The sequence below is a fragment of the Amblyomma mixtum genome, chromosome 2 (assembly GCF_055824585.1).
Source record: "Amblyomma mixtum isolate Tamu chromosome 2, ASM5582458v1, whole genome shotgun sequence".
NCBI classification, from domain to species: domain Eukaryota; kingdom Metazoa; phylum Arthropoda; class Arachnida; order Ixodida; family Ixodidae; genus Amblyomma; species Amblyomma mixtum.
Genome location: NC_143013.1, coordinates 299126118 through 299145206, shown reverse-complemented (window position 1 = coordinate 299145206; position 19089 = coordinate 299126118). Strand labels below are relative to the sequence as shown.

The following is a 19089-nucleotide window of genomic DNA, read 5'->3' as shown; positions in this document are numbered from 1 at the left end:
TTCTTTATTGTTAAATAAAGATGCGCTTTTGGATGATGCGATCACCAAGAACGCGCACTTCCCAACTCTCGAACTCACTGTGCACGGAGCAAACACGTGTGCCGAGAGATGTTCAGTCTGTTGGGACATCACTCCACTGCGAAGTACAGAGTGCCAAAAATAAAAAGGATGTAAACCAGAGAATGAGGGAATGAATAGAGCAAAAGAATAGGGAGCATGTAAGCCAAATATCGGCGTAAGCGCGGCACTCAGGCTGACGTAGCAGGCCAATATACGTATGTAGAAGGCAGAGAAATGCAGAGGGCAGGGCAGAGATGCACGCTTTTCGAGTGAGTCAGTGGAACAATTTGGGGACCGCGGATTATCCGGGGAGCGCGCGCGATTTCTCGCTCTCCCTTCCTTCTTCCTCCGCATCCTCCTCTTCATCATCACGGCGCATCCTGCGTTCATCTCGCCCCCCCATCGTCGCATCTCTCCCATTCTTTTTCCCCGTGGTAGTGGAGTCTTTTCCCCACGCGTCGCTCTTTTCGTGTGCGCGCCTGGAGGCGAGAAACAACAGGCAGGCAGGAATGGAGGGAGGGAGGAAGTCTGTGATGCGGGGGATGGTGAAGAGCAAACCCTGCGGTATGCGGCGCGTCATGTTGTGTAAAGCCTCCGGGCCGGGTGTCTGGAGCCTTTCCTTTGGCGAACCGCGTGGCGTTCGAGCCAATTAGTGCTATGGGCTGCCGTTTTCTTTCTTGCCTGTTCCGCACTAGTCTATATCGTATTTTCTGTTTTTCCCCCTCTCTGTTGCTGTGACCCGCTGGGCTTTCTCTTTTTTATTTTTTATTCATCCACCAAAGAGCTGCTTCTCACGCGATCCGAATCTCGGAAGGTATTTCACTAGCGCTTCTGCTGTTCCTGAAAACACGGAATGATCGAATATGCCATGTGTTCATGTGTACAAGAGCTTCGAGGAGCTAAGAAGGAAGGCTAAAGTGTGCCTGCATTGGTTGATGCGTAATGGAGTAGCTGAGTCGGCAGGTTAGTATTAGCATCGCGAAAGCGTTCCATGAGCACAGTTTTTCATCGCTCAAAAGTTCGCGCGTCTACTGCAGTTAACAGAGGCTTTTATATGTTCGCACTAACGAAACTAGTCGCAAGATATGGAGTAAAGAAAATCCGCATTGGGGCAGTCACACGTTCGAAGTTTAGTCCCAAGAGTGCCACTCCTTTGTACTTACGGGCTGCAACCAAGCCTCGCTTAAATCCTGACACTGCACCGTACAATACAGAGCATGGCACTGACCAAGCACTTCTCTTTTTGTCATTATGTCCATTATGTTATCCCCTCCCCCCTCCTCCTCGTGTTACAAGCGTGTAATTTCTCAGTAAAAGAGTGCTTTAATAAAACAAAGCAAAAAAAAGAAAGTTGCGCAAGAAGACGGTGTGAAAGTGACGGAGCGTCCTGGTTATTTTCGCGCTTGTGCCGCCACACATCCTAGCGTACTGGCCAAGTTGATCTGGCGGTCTCCCCTACGCTGCCCCTTCCAAACATTGGGCGCAGTTTGCTCTTCGCTGGACAAGGGCGCCTAAAAGGAAGGGGAGAGGGGAACCTCAGTAGGCTCGTTTATCATTCTTTTGTTCCAAGACATTCGCCGCTCTGCCGGGACCGCGCCTGGCCGAGTTGACGTGCGTGTCCAACGCCCGTGTAAAATGGGACGAACGACCGCGCGCTGACGCCGTACCGGACGAACAGAGTAAAGGAAGACGAAAGAACGTGAAAAGACAAATTAAAAAAAAAAGAAAACGATAAAAAAGCGGAGAAAGCAAGAAGGGGTGGAGGGATTCGGACGCAACTTTCTCTGATGCAGGAGGAAGGCCTGCCTTTTAGTTTTGCTGGTGCGAGCATTTTCTTTCATTGCGCTGGTTTTCCGTCGTTGTTCTTGCGCTGCCCCGAAAGCGCCGCTGCCTCCCGTGCTTCATTACATTAATTAGCCCGGTAATTAATTAGCATGACGCCGGCGCGTAGTGCGCGCTAGCGTGGGAGTTAAGGGGTTATCGGGAAAATGGGAAGAACGCTGCCAAGGCGTTCACGCGTGTCGTTCCCACCTTTGTATCAATTTTATTTATTTTTCGACGTTGGAAGCTTCGAGGTTTAGCTCGCTGTGCGTTTAGCGCGCTGCTATCCTTTTCGTATATGGTTTTTATTATACGCTTAGCGCATTTTTCGTGGGGAGAGAGAGGAGCTTGGGCACGACAGAAGCTCGAACGAGCATGTTTTGAATTTTGAACAGTTTGGAAAGGCCGTCGTCACTCGGGCTTAATAACTGCTGCGAAGTCGGAGAGCCTGTAGCTTTAAGAAGCTGTACGGACTAGCGGTGTGCGGCGTGAAGCATTGACTGTCTCGCTTACAGCTGACCGCGTTTAGGCATATTTATAGTTTCAGCAGGCCCCAGTGTTCTTTCCGAGGACATATCTGTATTGTACAGAACGTTTACAGTTGGCTGTATTTACACGATGCTGGACCCTTCACTTTAGCTGAGGGGCTTGCATCAGTGTCTTAGAACGGTTAATCATTATCTTGACGTCTTTACGACTTAATGCCGTAACTGGCACTACTAGCTTTCCTGTCTGCATTTCTAGTGAACTAACGCATCTCTTTTCTGTGCAGCGCTCCACGATTCTCGAGCATTGTATCTCGCAAGCAGCCATTTCGGCACATTAAACTAAGCATTCATATTTGTAGTGTTTTCTTTTCGTTAATTTTATATTACGAATATAATTTTACTTTATGTGGCTGGAAATTTCGAACGCCACATTAATTGCAGTTAACGTGATCTGCAGTGCAGTGATACATATTAGGCTCTTGTGAATTCTCGTAGCTGACGAAAATTTTGATCAGGCCCACATGCGTATCGAACCCACGACCTTGGCCATACGAGTATTCGACAAAGGCTGCATGGGCAGCTTCCCTTTCTTGCGATGTATAGCAGCGACCTAGCTTTTAATTCTCATTAATTATTTTGTTGATCTCTGCCAAACTGAAATTTCTCTATTGCAGTCCATTCGTCACATTTTTTTTTAATTTCTGGCAAGCCTTCGTCGCCTCTTTCTTCTGTAATCTTGATTGTTTCTTCACTGCGCTGATGCTTTGACCTCTTTATCTGGTTCCCTTATATTGCCGCGGGAGTGCTTCTTCGGTGAAGTAATCGGAGACGCTGGTCGATACCCCGCAGCATCGAGCTTACGGAATATCGAGGTCACAACCCCCTCCACCGCCTGCGACCGACTCATTTTATCGATGTACACAATGTGTCTGCTTGCTTTTTTCCTTACTCTCTAAATTGTCTCTGTCTGCTACGCTGATGAGTTATCGATTACTTCCGTCTTTTTTTTTTTCTCTCTCTCTATTCTGGTTCGCACGTTCTGGGTCGATCGGTGAAGTTACTTGGCGCTCGCGTTAGCGCTTTCCTGTTTGTTTGTTTGTTTGTTCCTTTGTTTGTTTGTACCCTTGTTTGTGTTCTGTTTTTGGCAACTCCCACCACTTGTCGCGCTTTAAGCTATTTGCATTCTATGTGCATCGGGCTGCTTAATCGCGTGCGGTATTTCAGCAATCCGACGAAACTAAAATTTCTTGTTTCTCGGCTTGTCTTACCTAGTGATGTTTTGTTGGTAGACGGGCCTAGAGTTTTTTTTTCGGCCGGTTGTTGACACAGAGCCACCCCTAGGTTTGCGTAAGTGGTTTGTGACAGGTTTCAACACAAATCACGAGTTTTCACAGCCCCCGCAATTGGCCATTTAAAGAAATGTGTGGGCTTATATCCCTCGGCTGTAAGGGCAAAAGGAGCAAAACTAAACAGAGGTGAAATTTGATGCAAGGCAGCTGAAGTCGCGGAGCTGGCGCTAATGTAAAGCGGCTTAGCCGTTACAAAATCCCGTTTAAATTTTGATCGTCATCACTTCATACCGCATTTCGAACTTACATTTGTTTCTATAGAACATTAGAGATGGTCTACTTCGTCGATCCCGTTTTCTCAATAGGAAATGGGGGCCTGCTTGATTGATGCATCTGATGAACGTGTCCCACCGTCTGATTGCGTTCTTCGACGACCTGCGTGCGGTAGGTATACAGCTAAGGCGCCCATAGTTCCTTCGCGTCGCTTCCTTCAAGAAGACGATTGACAGCGGCGCATACGCGAGAACGTTCCTCTTTTTTTTCCTTGCTGCTGTCGCCTTTGTGCCGATGTCGCGTCCCACTGCTATAGCTACTGCGTCGCCTCGACATTCGGCCTCCTTTGCTATCGAGAACGACGCAGGTGGGAGGATGAGGAGGTTTGGGAGGGGGGAAGAGGGGTAGTCTCCTGTCCTCAAAACAATTTCAATTATGGCAGCTTCGTGCCTTGCCTTCTGCAGACTGGCGGCGCGACCAGCAGCCCCCCCCCCCCCCCCCTCCTCCTCCTCCCTCCCGTCATCCTTTCCCGACAGGCTTCTTGCCATCTCGTTCGATTACCGAGTGACCCCGATCTGACGGACCGGTTGACCGACAGGTCTCTGTGCAGTGGGCTAACCAGATGTCATGCGCCCCCCGAGGTCCTCTTCTTTTCCTTGTCTGTTTACTGCGTGCGGACCTTGTACGCGTCGTTGTGTGTACGATCAGCGGAGGAGGAGCCCACGTGCCGCGCGTGCGTGGTCGCGTCTTAACGAGACATGATGCTTGCCATCCTTGTTAGCCTCAGGCCTGCAGCTATACGGAGTTTTTGCTTTATCTCTCTTTCGATGTGCTCGCGTTTTTTTTTTGTTTCTATATTCTTTTTTTGTTGTTTCTTGTCTGGCAACCTCTGTGTGACGGAGCAGATTCTTCCCTCTGCGCCGCCTCCCAGTCGAGCAGCGGTGGATCCTGGAAAATATTGTTCTACTTACGTCGCATTCCTTACCGTAGTTTTGAACAGCGACGTTGCTGCTATAGAGTAGACTTCTCGATGAATTGAATTATTCTATTTTTATTTTCTTTGTTACCAAGTTGATCTTGTCACTTCATTCCTTCTTTTGAGTGGTTGAAGCACGCGACGGCCGCTGTGTAAGTTTCGAGGGTCACACCTCTGATTGCAGGATGTCGCTGTCTATGTATGTTCGCGTTTCCGCACGTACCTTGGAAGGCTGTTGTGGGGGCGGTCGTCTCGACCTCGGAGAGCAGTGTCAGGCGAACGTTCGGGCGCTTCTGACGACCGGCCCGCCTCATCTGATTGGCAAGGAAGGACTCGCGATGCCAGGAATCGCGCGCCTCCCAAGAAGCCTCGGATTATTTAGGAGTACGTGAACGCGCGCAAACACGATGTCCTTGCGAAACTATCTCCGCATTTGTGAGCCTAGCTCTTTCCTGTTCACTTCTTCCTGTGGTAAGTAAAACGGAGAAGAGCTCATACGTTTCCAGACGGCGAACGATCAAAGCCTCTGATTTCGCTATCTTAGACACAGCCCACATTGATTTACGTACGTTGGCGAAGCGTCCGACCTTCTGACGTCTCATAATTAAACCATTTCTGCAAAGCACACGAAGCATTGCTGGTGCGAACACTACTATACTTGTTCACTTGCAGTTTGTGTTTTCTAGCTTTCATCGCCTCATTTATCTGTCGTCTGCAAGCGCCGCTTTTTTACCTTTTGTTTTTCTTCGTTCACAGTCTAAGAGTGCGTTTTCATAGCCGCCGCACATGCACATGCTGTGGATAGTTACCGGACAGCCTGTTTTGCTTGCACTTCAGTTTTTCATCCATCGCAACTCGCGCTGCTTGGCAAAGCTGCGCTTCCTGCAACGTGTCCCAGCCCTAAGCACATCTGCGCCTGACCGTGATGGCCGCTCGCATCCGAGCGAGTCCCATCTATGCCTCCTTCCTTCTCGTCCTTTCGCCTTCGCTCGTTCATCTTTCCCTTATTTCCCGTTGCTCGTCTAGGCAAACTCGGCGAAGTATTAGCAGGAGCAGCAGCAAGCTGGCAACAACGGGTGTCTCAGAGCGGCAACTGTTAGGGAAGCAAGACCGTGAAGAGCTAAGAAAAGAGAAGATAAAACAGCGATAGACAGAAGAGAGGAGGAGGGGCGAGCACGGCTGAGGCGCGAGAAACGAAAGGAGCGGATGAATGGGGAGGAATGTGTGGCGACCACCGTGCACGTATTTGCAGCCGTCGTCTGGCTGAAAAGTTGCAACGCTGCGCACCAGCTGGCGTAGGGGCTCGCTGGCCTGGCGTCACGACGTTCCGGCCTGCCGCTAGCTCGCTCGCCTGTATCGCGTTGCGGCTCAGGAGGCGGGGAGTCGAAGGAAGGGCCACGATGTGTTTGTGTGTGCGTGTTTTTTGCATCGACGTCCCCCCCCCCCCCCCCCCCCCCCCCCTTTCTGCCGCTTATTAGTTTATTCGTTCTTCTGCCGGATCGACGCTCGGATTCTCGGCAGCCTGCGCTCGCGGCTTGCTGCAGACTCCGCGTCATGTCTCGACGCCTCGTTTACTTGCTTTCTTTTTCTTTTTGCGTCTGCTTCCAAAGTCGGCGCTTGATGGTTGTTTCCTTCTTTTATCCTGCTTTCTTTCCTTTTGCCGCTGCTTTCGGCGCCTGCTTCTCCCGTAATGGATGAGACGTGACGGGCTTTAACAAACAACGACAACAACGTACCACCGCGGTGGAGGATGGCCCGCAAAAACAGAACGCGTCACGCGAGACAGACTGCGGATATTGGAGAACGCGCGGGAGAAAGAGGTACAAATCGGTGCTCGAGCGCTGCGGAAAAATAAGAAAAGCACGGGAGCAGTGCAAGAAATTTTTCGTCGCCGCTTGAGCGAACGGATTCATGACGCACGCCCGCACGCACACACCACGCATACTGTGCGCTGCTTTCGCGCTCGCACGCGGCCACCATCGCGCACATACGTATAGATACACAGGCGCACGAACAGGCGTTCACGCCGGCGTCCTATCGTGTGCGTTAAAAAAAAAAAAAAAAACAGCCTAGGCGTACGCGAGCATGGCGGTGGTGTTGTGCGGACGGGTCAGTGCATCCTACAGCAAGGCCGGCGGTGTGCGCCGTGGTTCCGTGTGTGCTCGGCGGCGGCGGCTCGCGGGACGAAATTGAAAAGGGAGAAGAGAGGCTGGCGGCTGTCAGTAGAGCATAGTGGGGCTGAGAGAGGGAGGCCCCTGGACGTCTCGCATCGGCGCGCCCAGGAGGAGTTTGCTCGCGTTGTAATGGCGAAGTCGCTTCTAGAACCTGCTGCTTGGGCTGCCTTCCCCCTCATCTCATCTTCCTGCATGGCGTATAAGCACGGCTGAGAATCGACGCCGCTCGATGTGGGCGGCGAAACGAGATCGTGTTTTTTCTCGGCGTCATTGTCGTCGTCGTTGTACGTCGGTCCGTAGTACAAAGCGAAATGACCAGCAAGCAGCGCGTCTCGGATATTGCCTTTATATATGGCGAACAAAACGCGGAAAGGAGGAGGCCACAGGGAACTGCGAAACTATCTAGGGCCGTTTCGGAGGCGGCCTGCGGTGCGCGATATGATTCCTTGAATGAGAACCGTTTCGTTTCTTTCCCTTCCATTGATCGTGGATTCCTCCCACTTTCTCTTTATTTCGTATTCTTTGCACGCGTTGTCCAGCGTTTGTTTTTAGCTTGTTTTGTGACGGTCTTGCGCTGCCTTTCCGAGCGCGGCTGGCTTGCTGCTCGTAAATTTTCACCCTGCACACCTGCTTGTTTTCACGACTTCTGTGTACTCAACCCTCGAGTTCCTGCATCATACTCATAGCGTAAGGTTCGCATTGCAAACCTTCGTTGCTCGAGATGTGGACGTAAGCTTTAATCACCAGAATCATCAGCAACAACCTGGCTGTGTCCACTATAGTACTACAGTATGGACGCCTCTGCCATTGCCCGCGTACTAGCTCTGGCCTGCGCTATAGCGTCGGCCACCCTCTGTCCCCTTGAATTTCCTATTTCCATCTGCCCACCTGACTGTCCGTCGCCCCCTGCTGCGTTTATCCTCCCTTAGAATGCACTTTCCTTCGCATCAAATGCCCCGACCTGGCCGTAGCCGCATTCGGGTGCCATATGTTGTACATCCCTGTTTAATGGCCGGTGTCAGAGCAAGTTAAAGATTTCCAGATGGTGTAAATTAATCCGGTGACCTCCACTGTACGCCGTCCCTCATAGCCGGCGTCCAACAGCGGGATGTTACGTCCTGTGCCGACCAAATGCCGACCAAATGCCGACCAAATGCCGACCAAATGCCAACCGAATGCCGACCGAATGCCAACCAACCGGCGCAACGAAATACAATTTACAGAGCATCGAAGAAGGAAGGCTGGTAAGGCGCGCACAATGCTCTTGGACGTGTCCTGAGTGCGGCGGTTGTATACAGAACACGCTCGAGGAAGCACTGTTGTCTACCGTGCATGCGTGCACACTGCTTTCTGCCCTGCGCGTGACCGCAACATCGGTGAGCGCGCCGCGCCGCGCTGCGTGCCGCTCACGATATTCGTCGATCGCTCAGCGGAACCCTCCCTGCGCGCTCTTGACGTTTTCCTGTCGCGCACGCTCGCGCGGGATCTCGTGCGCCAAATTATGATGTTATCTCCGCACTTGTGCGGCTGCAGGAACGAGAGGAAGCATGTAAAGATAGTCGCGAGAGCGAAACAAAAGGCTTAGTTGTGGAAGTCGACCGAGCTAGAAGAGGCCCCGAAGCGGGACATTACGCTCGCCTGTCATTTTCGTGCACTATTTTGGCGCCGTGTATCTGGACGTTCCGTTTGTCCTTGTTTGGTAGGGCGTCGTTCTGTCTCTGGGACGGTCATTATATAGAAAAACGAGACCACAAAAGAGCCGCCCTGAAGGGAACGGAGCTACGTGATTACCAGACTGTGAACTGGAAATGACAAACAAACAAACAAACAAACAAACAAATGTAAAGCCAGCACTCTGCCTTGCAAATTCGCACACAAAAGCCCATACGAAGTGATATCTAATGGAAAGGCAGAGAAAACAACTTCAGTATTTCTTATTGCCTTATAAGAATAAAAAAAAAGCTGCTTTGTGAGTTGTAAGCAGGCAACACATGAACGATGAGAAACCATCACGAGAGGCCAAGCATAGAAGGTCGGAAGGATGACATATAGTTGGATAAAGCTCTATACCTTTCCGTAAAGCCGGCTGAATGACTTTCCTGGGCCATCTTTCAGTATTTTGTGTCGACGTGCGACGAAGCGTGAGCGCATGCAATTGCTCCTGGCACGGATTTGGAACTGCGCTCTTTTGAGGCTCCGGAATGCCGAAGGCATGCACTAACAAAACGACGTAAGCCGTTGGCCGGCTCTTCGTTTCAGAATTTTTCTTTTTTTGTGTGTGTGTTTGAGTTCTTCAGTGTACAGGTGCGCATATTTGTGGGCGCGGTTGAGCGTTTAGCTGAACGCGGAGGAATTGGGTCGCCCAGCCGTTATAATCGCCTTCAATGAGCGCGGCGTCGAATTGCGCGGCACTCGGTCAGTGCTAAATTGCCCACTGGGCGTGGCATTGTTTCTTTTTTTTTTGTTCTTGTACGCGGTATCTTTACAGTTTGTCAGTTGCTTGTTCGTCGACCCTGTTTTGCGATGCACGATAGCAAGCGCTCACTTAGAGGAGTCGTTTGCGCATGTGATAGACAGCCTTGACGTCCTCTTTGGTGTTTCTTTGGTTTGCTTTCTAGCAGAACCTGGTTATTGTCGAGTTCCAGTTTTCTCCTCAATTCAAAAATCCCCCCCCCCCCCCCCCTTTTTTTTTTGTTCTGCATTCTCCCTAACGTGTGGTCGGAAGATTAGGAATACTGGGGCCGGGGCTATCTGGTTAACTCCTTTTGCATATTTGCATTGTCCCAGCGCCTCCTGAAAAACGTGTTACCGAAGGCAGGGAAACAGTCCTGTCACGGAAAGCAGGAAGACAGTCCTGCAATAGCCAGAGTCAAGGAGAGACTTAACGCTTTCGCCTTAATGCGCCACCTGAGAACACCACATGGCAGTATGATGCAAAGAGTGCACGGGGTGGGGAGGCGTTTCTGAATGCATGCACTTACACCATGCATATTTTCTTGCAAAGCTACATTGGTAGTAACTAACGCTGATTTACCAATGGTACTGCACCACGCTCATCCCCATTATTTCCTTGTCTTCCGTGACCTTTCACCTGGCGTCCTCTGTTCTAGCGGACTGAGTACGCTTCCCTACAGCACTCATTCCTTACATGCACCAACACACTGCATTACTGTCTTTGTTGCGGCACCACAGCACTTCACTGGCGCCTGACAACAGGGATGCTCGCATGTTCGCGTTAATAGTAACAAGACCTGTAAAAAATACCATTGTACGGCGTTGACGATCCGCCCAGGAATCGATACCACTCACAGGTCGCAGTTCTGTGCGTTTCTCTCTTTATTTTCTGTTCATATTCTTTTCCCTCTCTTTCTCGTCTCCCTCCCATCTGCCATTTGTGTGCGCGGCGTGGCGTGTACGTGACGCCCGGATCTCTCCGCCAGCCGCGTTTGACAAGTTGTCGGTGAACGTGAGTGGCTTAGACCCGGCTTCGATCGTGCTCTTTATGCGGCTACCTCTGCCTCAGCCCAGGCATCGTTCGGAGCGCTTTGCTGGACTAGTCATGTCGCTCCTCTTTTAAGAGAGAGAGAGAAAAAAAAAATTAATCGAACAAGTTCAGTGATGCAAGGAAGCTTGATACTGGGATCTATAGGTAAACGTGGGTGTATATATGCATGCGGTACCTTGTGCAGTGTGAAGGGCTGTAGCCTCAAATTTTCTTCATATCTTTTTTCCCTTCACTGAAAGGAAGGATGATAGTATCAATATCGCTGCGCTGGGTGACAGGAAAGTGCGATAAATTTTAAATAAATACGTCGTCGGTCATAAAATTCGCCCATTGGCTGCACGAAAGTGACGTCATGAGACCGGAACGTTCCCAATGGCTGGTATGAAGCGAACTCACTAGACCGGAAGTGACGTCACTTCAGGAATGGCATCAGCCGCTGGAATTAGTTGTCCGCGTGGAGCACATAATAGAATTAGTTGCCCCTGTAAAATTTTTAAAACGTTCGTTTCATGTGTTGTTGGGAAATTGCTTGTCGACATGCTTTGAATGTCCCTCGCTATTCGACGCAGGAGTAGGGACTTTTGCTCCATAGTGTTTAGTGATCCGAATCACAGTTTGCCGTATTCTGAGTTCGTCATGCAGAGCGTAATGGGTTAGTTTTGAAAACCGCTCGAAAAGAGTGAGAAGTTCGCGTACGGTGAGGTGCCTGTATCGAAAGGTCGATACGGTATGCAGTCCCTAACATCTCGCTCCCAGCTGATCATTACGAAGGCAGTTTGCTGCGAAGAACAAACAGGGGCCCTTGGTGAGCAGGATTTCGGTGCTTACATTTGAACAATTCTGGCCTTATAGCCGTACTTACGAATGTGCAAGGTACGTCGCGGACACATTACAAGTTAGTGAGCTTGTAATGTGTTCTAGTGAGTGTATGGGCATATAGCTGGTCATGTGCGGCTTCACTCTTGACTTCATAGCTGAGGTGTACACTGTACGTGCTGTCCAGTGGGCGGCGGTTCCTCGATGACCGCAGTCCAAACAAGACTGATTCAAAGTGAGCGCACGCCTTAGTGTCCAGGAACGAGAGAGAGCAGTGGCAAAACGGGGATTAATCAAATGTTACATCGGGCTTAGCACCACTGCTGTTCCTTTATAATCAGTATATCGTTCTGTTGCTGAATAAAGAAGGCAAGTAAGGAAATAACTTCGTGAGCAAGTACTCCGGTGTTTCGAATGGTTGGCGTCCAAACCAATGGAATTGAAGGTAGAGTTGCTGCACAGGCTCCATTAATACAGCATTCAAGAAAAAGTAAGGGGGAGAAAAGGGCGGGTGGAGGCAACCAAATCGCTGTAGGACACCCGGAGGTGCTCTCCTAACACGTACGTGTACTAACACACACACACACACACACACACACACACACACACACACACACACACACACACACACACACACACACACACACACACACACACACACACACACACACACACACACACACGCACGCACGCACGCACGCACGCACACGTAATACTCTGCTTCTGAGCGCGCTCTCTTCAGCTATATAAAGGACGTCGCTGCCGCCGACGATGGGGATCGCTTGCACGGTCCGCGTGTGTCTGTTCGTCGTGTACGCCTCCCCCTTTGAACGCGCGCGCGCGCGTATTTTCGGGCGCGCACCTTTTACGAGTCTCCCTTTCACGGAGATTTTTATGATCGGCGCCGTTGGCCGGCGCATTAGACGGAATCAATAACCCGGCCTCCCTTCCCCTCCTTCGCCCGCGGCGGCGCCTGCTGCCGCGCAACGCTCTACGACGTCGACGACGCTGAGATGGAGGAGAGAGAGAGAGAGAGAAAGAGGGAGGGCGAGAAGCGGCGGAGCACGCCCGGAACGACTAAATGTTTAAACTGCCGCGATAAAACTTCCGATCCCTCCTCCCTGGTCGTCGTCGTCCGTCTCGCCGCTGTACGTGCCCGATGCAGTTTGCGACGTCGTCGACGCGTTTTTTGCTTCTGTATATCCGCTCCCATGCTTTGGGTAAATTTCTGCGCTTCAAGTTTTTGGTGCACTCTTCCTTTCATCTCTGGAGGAAACCGTCGAATTCGTATTCCCGTCCTGTTCCCCTTAGTCTTAGTTTTCTTCTTGTTTTACATTTCCGCGGATTGTTTTATTATTATTTTTTCTCTGATTATCTGAGCACTTGTGTCTCCCGATGCGGTAAGCTCCAGCTCAGAGTCGTTCGCATTGGAGGGCTTTTGCGTGTGCGTAGCTGGTGTTCAATCTGCGTCGCTAAATTGTGCATGCGCTGCGATCTGCGCCGTGTAGCAGCTTAAAAGGAGGCCCTTGTCCAAGATTGATGCACGCGGAGTGCGGCGGAACGAGTTCTCCGCAATCCGGCACTTAATGGAGAGGAAGAAACGAGGACGCTGGAAGGGTAGCGAACAACTCGTCGGAGCGGGCTGATCTGAACCGTCGGTATTGACTCGCCGGTGTATGTATGGGTCGGCAGATCCTCCAAGCCCGCCTCAAAATGCAATGAAGATTGTGTGGCGCCTGACCGGTCAGTGAACTGGCCGGTGACACAGCGCTTACCATGGTGGTATATCTTATTAACTCGAACGAAGGTCGTGGATTCAAGTTCATGTTGGCAAAATGCGGATGCTCGCGCGTACTCATACTTAGTCGTTTAAGTAAGCCTACAGGGTTTTATTTTTTTTGCAATGCGATTGCACTATAGTGGGATACAACTCAAGAACGAATCGGCAAATGCCCGCGTTGTGTCGGCCAGAGTGAAATCGCAGGCATTGGCAGATGAAGTGGGCTAACCACGGCTTACTCGGATTATCCGCGGCGTCATGAAAATCCGTCGACGCCGTTGGCTGTAATGCCTCCTTTGACGTGCTTCTGCCGCTTCATTCTTGAGTTGTATCCGACTATAGAAGTCCATGCGATAATGCGTCGTCGACCATTAAATTCGCCCATTGGCTGGAGGGAGTGACGTCGCCAGACCGGAGCATTACGATTGGTTAGAGGGAGCTGCTAAAACTATCGCGTTGCCTTCCGCTCATCCCACACAGCGGATGAGTTTTTTAGAGCACGAAACCTGCACCGCACGAAGTGCGATAATTATCGGGTCAGCTATCTCAGAGCCTTAAGAAAATTGTGTCGCATAAAAAGCTGTTACTGAAACGAAAAAACTAGGAAAAACGTGAGAACAAAGGCAGAGAGTAGAGGGGTAGATTTAAAGTGGCGTTGCCACTGAGTCACGTTTAATGAACGAGCGAGTAGCTTGTATTAAAATAGGGCTGACACCGACGTATACTGTAAAATTGGTGTCAATTTCGAACACCACATTTCGCATTTAAGTGCTGCTTTTAATATGCTTGCAGTGCGTTTTAAACAATAATAAGAAAATAATAACGAAACGACCACCGCAGTCACTTGAGGGGAGAATCCTCGATCTTGCCTTTTTTTTTTTTTCTTCTCTCACAGTATTCGCTGGGGCTTGTCGTATGTAATTGCCATCGCGCGCGATACATTACCCTTCACGGCCCGTCTCCTCGGTAGGTGTCGTTTTGCCGGACGATTACGCGCGCACGTGATTCATCTAGCGCCGTGCCCCCTCCCCCTTTCTCTCCGCAGCCGCTGCTTCCTTCCCTCTTTCTTCTTATCTCGCACAGCGCTGCTCGCGCCACTATTCGCGCCTGGCGGTGACGGCGAGGAGCGGTAATTGTCGCGCCACTGTTTCGGCGTCTCGGATTACGTGAAGCATAGAAAGAGCACGAGCGACCGCATAGTCTCGGAAAGCTCTTATCAAGGCACTCCAGTCGAAAGCGTGCGAGCTGCTTTGGTGTATTTGCTTCTCTTTAAGGCTGTCGATCAGACGGATCCAGTTGCATCTATACCCACCCAGCTCAGTGCAGTTAGAGAGATTTACCGGAGCTGTTCCACTTAAAAGATGTGCACGAGAAGCGCTAGCTGCTAAGGGGGGTAGGTATATAAAAAAAAGAAGAGAGGTTGTCTTTGGTTGTAGCGATGGGAAAATTTGAAACTTGCTCGCGGGCTGGAAGGAATGAGCCTACTTAGCCGTAACAAAAGAAGGCATATCGCGTAAGGAGATCTTCACAATAGTAAGAAGAAGAAAAGACGAGGATGAAGGATGGGAATGAGCGGCTCGTTAAAGTATATCGCTTGCCCCACGCCGCCTTTTTTTAAAGTCCCGGCGGTAAATTGAGGTGGCGAGAATCGAAACCGGCTGCGCCGCGGCGCGTCCGAAGATGATCGTTCCATCCTCTTTATGTTTAAGCCTTTCGTTTTTAATCTCCGATGGGTACGTGCTTGTATTTTTCGTCTTTTGGTTTCTTCCATCTCTTCATTTTTTTTTTTTGTTGCATTCGTTGGATGTAATTGCGGACGGGGCAGTTTTGTAGGAGAGAATAAAGTAACCAGTCTACCGTCAAGAAATCTTGCGAGCCAACAGCAATCAGTAGCGATGGAATTGAATTTTGAGTAAGTGCGTCGCGAGTTTCGATTTTTTTTTATTGATTAGTGTAGACTATTGGGCATTTGTGGAGGTTGGAAATGGTAGGTCGCTCTCACTTCCTTCATTCGTGAGAAATTTCGCATATCCGGGAATTTATTGCTCTGACGAGCGTTTTTGAACCTTCGATGATTGCGTTTTGCTCTCTAGGCAATCCTATGCAATCATTTCGTTTCTCGGCGTCTGAAACGAAACTATACAAAATGTTTCACTAAACACTTTACACAATTTTTAAAGGTATAGATTTTTCAGTTAGACGAGCGCTTTCTTTCGGTATAGCATTGTCAGTGGTGTAGTACATCAGAATATAGCTCAGATATGCTAATTAGCAGGCTGGTTAACTAATATTGAATGGCTAACTTTTACTATTGCTCTTACGCTTCTTAATTATTGAGAGACGTGCAGCCCACCATAACTGATATCCATATCAGTTTTTAGAATTTTGAAAATGCGGTTACCGTCGGCGCTGTGTCCGAACAAATTTTTGCTATTTCGACGAGTTGCGTGCACTGGAGAGGGTGCTTTGCCTGCAAGCTTCTCGAAAGCGCATGTATGTTGGCGCGATGGAGGCAAAATTTGTTGGGCCACAACGCCGAGTGTAACTGCGTTTTCGAAATTCTAAAAACTGATCTGGTAGGATATCACTTACGGTGGGCTACACGCCACTCAGTAATTAAGGAGCCTGAACGTAATAGTTTAAAATTAACTATTCAATATTAGTTCACTAGCCTGCTAGTTAGCACGCCTTAGCTGTAAGCTGATGTCGTGCAATGATGCCAATGCAATGCCGGAAAAAGCTCTCTTCTAACTCAAAAACCCTATATTTAAAGATTTTGTAAAGTCTTAGGTGAAAAACCCTGTGTATATATGACGAAACTACGCTACGCAACCCCGTTCCGGAAGTTACGCTCTCCACCGTCCGTTGTATGGAGTGTGTTTTCTATTGCTCAGGTTTGTCGCGCATAGAAATCTGAAAGTCTCCTCGGTAGCCGCCGAAGCTGTTGTTGTTTCTGTACCCATCATGATTTATTTCTGCTTCTATTCGCTCTGCTTCGCACGTTGTGTCGTTTTGGGACGTCCTCTCTTGCGAGGCGATTCTAGCTGTGGCGGCGTCGGACGCCCCTTGTGTACGCGTGCACGACGAACAAGCTTGGCGCAGTCGTGTGACGTACGACCAGAAATGTGCACCCCTCCCTCCCCCTCGCTGCGTGATCAACGGTGCGCGTTTTGATCGATGGTGGCCGCGCATTGGCGACGTGGGAGCACGTTGTTCCCGACGGAGGAGCCCGCTTGCGTCTCCGGGCGCCCCCAGGATATACCGCTAACACCCGCGTATTACGCTGGTCGACTGTTTACTTCCGAGATGTGATTTGTAGGGAAGCAACAGAGGAGAATAAAAAATTGTAGGGGAAATTAAAAGGAGTATAAATGCCTAATTTTGGTGGCATATTTTCCTCTCTATAATGATGCGGAAGACACTGCTATGCGGGAATCACCGTGTGGTATTCGCCTACGACCGCTAAATTCCCGCTGAAGTAGCCTACGACCGAAACCTCTACGCCGCGTTTGATTGCGGGCTTTAATAGTCGATGGGGACGATGATGAAATTTTAATTGCACAAGGAGGTTTCGGACAATACACTGTGCGGCCAGATTTTGCATGGCATAATTTGAAAAACGCTGACAAGGACGAGAAAAAGGCTTGCATATTAAATGCGAGTTTCTCCGGTATACGAGACGCACGCTGACGCACGCACCACACCAGCGCCGCCACCTTTGCCGCTCGCCAGTACGGAAAGGGTAGGAAAGAAGAAAGGCGGGAAAAGATGAGTGGTTTGGCCTGTCGAGCCTTTCTCGAAATCGAAGCTGACATCGGCTGGAGAGTGGATGGAAACTACTCGGAAGCGGGTATTTATAAAAGTAGAAAAGATGCGAAGTGCGTCTCGAGCACGAAAAGTTGTGGTAGGCGCTTTGGGGGAAGGAAAAATAAAACAAATACGGCGGTATATGGGTGTCACGGGCATATGGCACCTTCGAGACCCGCTGTCACGTAGCATAGACGGTACAAGTATTTCTTGGTGAATGGGTCTTGACGCTATGCGGGCTTCTGGTTTTCTCTTTGCGCGTCCACTGTTCGCAGTTGTTCGCGACTCGAATCGTTCCGGGTCGTTTCATCTGAATTGATCGTATAGAAACGCATCCGTCAAAATGGAAACGCATTCATCAAATGCATTCCCGTAAGAAATCGCTCTTGCGGTACGCATGGTTGCTTACTGGTCACAGAGTGGCATGAATTTCTGCTTAGAAAGGACGCTTACAGCTCTTTTAGTTTGACTATATAGCCCAGTGACGTCAATTTAGCCGTCAGAGAACGAAGCGGTGAGGCGGCGAATGCTCTTTCAAAGCAGACTTTCCAGCTTATGTCGTCTACTGATTGTCATGACTGATTCACACCTGAATGTCCCCGCGGTGTAACGCTAGCGAGTGCAAGGAGATTGAGCACGGCGTAAGGGGATTAACAGGGATGTCATGACAACTGCTCGACGTCAGTGGCTGGAGAGTCTCCTTCGGGCGGCATTTGCCGCTTCGTTCTTAAGTTATATCCTGCTATAACGCTTGCCAACTATGCACAGGCTTGCAGTTGTGTTCTAACTTTTTTTTTTTTTGATGCGCTAATATCTCGAATCCAAAATATTCTAGTTGTAAATCATGACTGATACGCAGCACGTTGCTAACCATTCCGTCTGCTCCCGGATTATATACGCAGTATAACAAACGCATTAAACACTTAGCTTCCAAGGAACATACTCCGCGATGTTCTCGCGCACTTTTTTTATTGCGAAAGCTTTGTTTTTCTCGCAAAAAAAAAAAGTTATGGGGAAGCCTCATACAGCACAGACGTGTCTGCCGCCGGACGACCGTAATCGTTCCCTTGTCTCCAGGAGACGAGGCATCTGAAAGCATGCACTGTGCCTGAGTGCCGTGCGGCTCTAGAAAGTATTGATCAACCTAGCCTAGCCTGCGGGCCACAGCCGCCAACTCTTCCCAGCTTCGTCGCTGATCTTCTGCTTGCGCAAACTCGGGGCAGCGTGTTACCGTGGAAGAATACAAATCAAGCTTTGTATTTTTCTCTATCTATCGTCGGCTCTGTCCTCCCGTTCTTTATTGCCCTCTCTGGGAAAATTAGACCCACACAAGAGCAGCGCGGGAAGCAAATGAAGAAAGGGAATAGATGAAGAAGGCGGGAGCAGCTGGCCGGCGTTTCTTTTTTCGGCAGTCGGGGCGCGCAAGCGCAGAGAAACGTCGACGGCCGAGGAACATAATTCGAAGCCTACGCGATGGTTGTCAAGGGATCAGTAACACGAGAGGAGTGGCGCCTTTCCTCTCGCCTTTGCTTCTTCTGTCTTCTTCTGTCTTTATACGTTCTGCAGCGGTGGTGCTGCCCCCTGGCGGCATTGCTCCCTCCTGCCCCGAACATCGTACCGAGAGAGAGCGTCGCGGTCAAGTAAATACTTCGACAGCCGTTGGAAGAGAGAGAGAGACGAAAGACTGCAGTGCAGGCAGTAATCGACAGTGGCTATAGAATGGACCGGCCCGCCACGGCTTCATCTCTTGGGAGAGGAGGAAGGAGGCAGGGAACGAGGCTCCAGAGGCAAAAAGACCGTGCCCACAGCCGAAGGGTGCGAGGGCCGAGAAATGTCTCGCAGTCGTTTTCACTCTATTTGTCTTGCGCCGTTGTCCGCGTTTGGTTCGCTGCCGGGAGGCCCCGGTTGCGTAGTAGGGCGGGTATAGGATTCCCTCCGTGTCTGGTGTCGTGCGTCTCTCTGTTATGTTTTTGTCTTCTTTTTTTTTCCCGGTTTGGTTGGTGGTCCTGCAATCAAGCAGCGAATCTTCTTCGCGGTTTTGTTTTCTTTGGGCCAGTATTTGGAAGACAACAGGCGGGCGGCTGGATTCGTATTAAACGC

The 19089-nt window shown here is 50.1% G+C and overlaps 1 protein-coding gene across 2 annotated transcripts in view; it reads left to right on the top strand.

Moving 5' to 3' along the window:
* The window catches only part of Eph (Eph receptor tyrosine kinase), a 255410-nt gene that overhangs the window by 142429 nt on the left and 93892 nt on the right, over positions 1 to 19089 (top strand). The gene's annotated exons all lie outside the window — the stretch shown is intronic.